The sequence below is a fragment of the Pinus tabuliformis genome, chromosome 2_1 (assembly GCF_031772625.1).
Source record: "Pinus tabuliformis cultivar Carrire ecotype Pingquan chromosome 2_1, CPIR1, whole genome shotgun sequence".
Taxonomy (NCBI): Eukaryota; Viridiplantae; Streptophyta; class Pinopsida; order Pinales; family Pinaceae; genus Pinus; species Pinus tabuliformis.
The window spans coordinates 894,441,454-894,444,860 of record NC_142299.1 but is presented as its reverse complement, the minus strand read 5'-3'; the positions used below and the strand labels follow the sequence as shown (position 1 = coordinate 894,444,860).

At 35.4% G+C, this 3,407-nt stretch overlaps 1 pseudogene; it reads left to right on the top strand.

Moving 5' to 3' along the window:
* The first annotated feature begins 1,572 nt into the window (after nucleotides 1-1,572).
* On the top strand, nucleotides 1,573-2,307 carry LOC149203523 (F-box/kelch-repeat protein SKIP11-like; annotated as a pseudogene).
* The last annotated feature ends 1,100 nt before the right edge of the window (nucleotides 2,308-3,407 follow it).

Genomic DNA, 3,407 nt, shown 5'->3' with positions numbered 1-3,407 from the left:
TAAATAATATTTTAAGAAAATAAGTGTAATGCCCTACTTAATATTATCATGAAAATTTTATTAGTTTTTAAATTACCTAAAAATATTGAGTTATAATTATCAAGAAACATTGGTATATACCTACATTTGTGAAACTGTAATTTTATTTACTAGTATAAACTTTATTATTGTTATTATTCAATTCCCAACTTGTCTTCTCAAATTTAAATTTTGATAGGATATGGTCTCCTTCCTTTATTCCAATTTAAATATCTGTATCCCGAGGTGTCTTCTCAAAATCTACTTGGGAGAAGATATGGTGTTCTCCAATTAATTTCCAAATTAAATATTCATATCTTATCCCCAAAATGTCATCTCAAATATACTTGAACAAGATATGGTAAGAAAAGTCAAGGATACTAAATGAAAGGATGAGGGGGTAGTCATGGCATTAATGATAGGTGGTTGAGGAGGATGGGGGGAAGAGACATAAAAGGGGAAGGATGCTGAGAGGAGAGTGACGAGATCTTTGGTCTTGATTTTGTTCTGGAGGATTTTGTTTTGGGGGAGGAATGTGGAGAAAGAGCATGGAGAGATAAATGAGGGAATACAAACTTGGATTTGGAGAGTGTTTGTTAAACTTGGACACACTACATCTGGTTGGACTTGGGCTCGGAGGGCTAGGGAACCTGTGGAGGTTCCTTGGGTTAGGAAGTACTTCCTAGTTGGCTGGGAGGAAAATCTAGTCAGGTAGTCAAGATGAGCATCCCAACAGTGTCAAGAGCTTAGGACCATCTCAATTAAGCTATTGGAATAGGTATTCCTCCGTTTACTGATTACTTATGTAAATGGTTGCAATGAAATTCTTACTTATTTAATTTGTGGTAAATAAATTTTAATGGTATATTATCATCAAATAAAAGTTTAGATAGAAATGAGTTATTTCCCATCTTATTGTGTTTAAAATTAGAGAAATTTAGTTTTTAATAAGATAACCCTAGGAGGGAGCCTTACACATGGTATCAGAGCCTAGGTTCAAAATATGGACCTTGAAACCTACCTACTAGAAAAAAAAAATTATTGCAAACAAATTTAATTATATTAGAAACCAAAACAAATTGAATTATTAAATTATTTAGTGACATTGAACATAAATTTAAATATTATATATATCTATATATATATATATATATATATATATATATATATATATATATATATATATATATATATATATATATATATATATATATATATATATATATATATATAGGTATAGATATAGATATAGATATATAATTCTTTTGCACAAGAAAACAAAATATCCAAAATTGTTTCAGAGCATGTGCTTGATACGGAATACTAGGCTTTACACTTTGAGAGTTGACACCCATCAGATTAATCCAAGGGTAAAGTAAATTTTTGATTGTTTCTTTCAAAGAAATAATGCACACCCCAACTCTTAGTATTCCAGCGAAGATGCTGAGCATCTTGCCTCAAATCTAATTACCTCTGAGTTACACCACAATAAACAAATATTCATTGAGATCCATTCTAGCAACAATTTTTATGGCTATTGTTGTTTGAGGTGAAATGGAGGAGGACGGACTGAAGAAACGGAGCAACTTAACCGTGACAATTTTGTGTGGTTCTTCCTCCCCACATTCTTCCATTCCTCTAGTATTCCCAAATCCTCCGAACCGTATTTCAGTGAAGATCTTGTGCAGGCTGCCTCACTATGGTCGTGTCATTTCTTCTTGCATGTTTCGTTCTTGGAGAGATGCCCTCCTTTTCTCTTCAGTAACCTGTGACCAAAAATAAGAAGAATGGATTTACATTTCTCTATTCGACAAGACCCAGGCAATGCAAGGACGCATTTGGAAGGACGATTATAGATGGCTCTTGTTTGATCTAGAGAGCACCCGCAACAAAAATCTGATACTCATGCCTCTCCTCTGTCATTTCTCATTGGGGGAATATGGAGTCCATACAATTTCTCTCTGCAACAATCTCTTTGTGTTGGGCCTTCGATTCTTCGATGAGGGCTATGATTCTCTCTGTTATAATGATTGTACCAGATATTGGAGTGTGCTACCTCACATGGACACCAATCATTATTTCTTCACCTATGCTGCTTTGTGAAACTTTGTCTATGTCGCTGGCAGCAACGATTTCATTAAAAAGAATCTCAAAACAGCTGAAAGATTTGACATTGAAAAGAACAGGTGGGAAACCCTTCCTAACATGATTAAGGCTAGGGATCTATGTTCTGCCTTCATCTTGAATTCTAGGGTCTATGTTGTAGGAGGGTCATATGCAGCATTGTAGGAAGTTGGAGTAGTAGTGACACTAGATGGGCTATACCCATTTCCAAATGGATACGATCCAAGAGGGGTAACTAGGCTAGGAACAAGTGCAGGAATGTCTTGGGGGTTAGGGGATCGAAGCTCACCTGATGTTCTGGGAGACAACCCACTTGAAGGATTGTGGCGAAGAAACGTTAGACCTATTTTAATCTCTAGTTTTCTCATGCTCTGTCTTCTTTCATGGAGCTTGAAGGCTGACTTCTGAGAACCCACTTCAACTCCAGGCTTTGAAATATCCAGGCCTGTCCTATGTACCCTTTGGTTTCACAGGGTGGCTTTGATTTGATTTGTACTAGAAGTATGCACTAGCATCTCTATTTATCAAAAAAAAGTTTGTATAGTTTGTGAGTTTCTTTAGCTATTAAGAATTATGCTTCGACATCTCTTTGCTTATGATTTCAGCTCTTCAGTATTTGTTCATTGATACAACCCTAGGGATACCCTTCTTAGAGTCGGCATTTGATTAACTCTAAAGCGAGAGGAGGTGACTCTGTACCAATGCCATGTTGTCTTGGAACTATTATCACTTAGAATTAACCACTAGATAGAACTAACTCCAGGATGGGAAACAAGTAAAACTGAGTAATAACTGATAAGCAATCAGCCCTAGGTCACTAGCTGATAGCTTCTCCGTTAGGGGTTTGCCAACTACAGTGGGGCATCTCTAATGCTTCTATGTTTCCAATCGCTTACAAAAACCTGTGTGTTAGTATGACAGATAAGCACAGGAAATAAGAGTCTCTAGTATGTGTTAAATCCACCAAAAGCATAAATCTATTTTAAATTGAATAAATGAGAGAATTTTAAATTTGTGACAACCAAGGTTGAGAAAAACATAAAAAAAAATGCCCGCTAGAAGGAAAAATCCTGCTAGTATAACAGTGAGTGGAAAGATATAAGCTAATCCTATGAACTCCATCATGTAAAATCTTTATACATTGGGACTGAAATCAATGAAAGAAAACCAAATATATTCATTCCCTGAGTACAAAATCCTGTAGCATTCATTCCTATACAAAATTTGTTAAAATTGGGCCATTCAAGGTTTCTATTCAAAGTTAA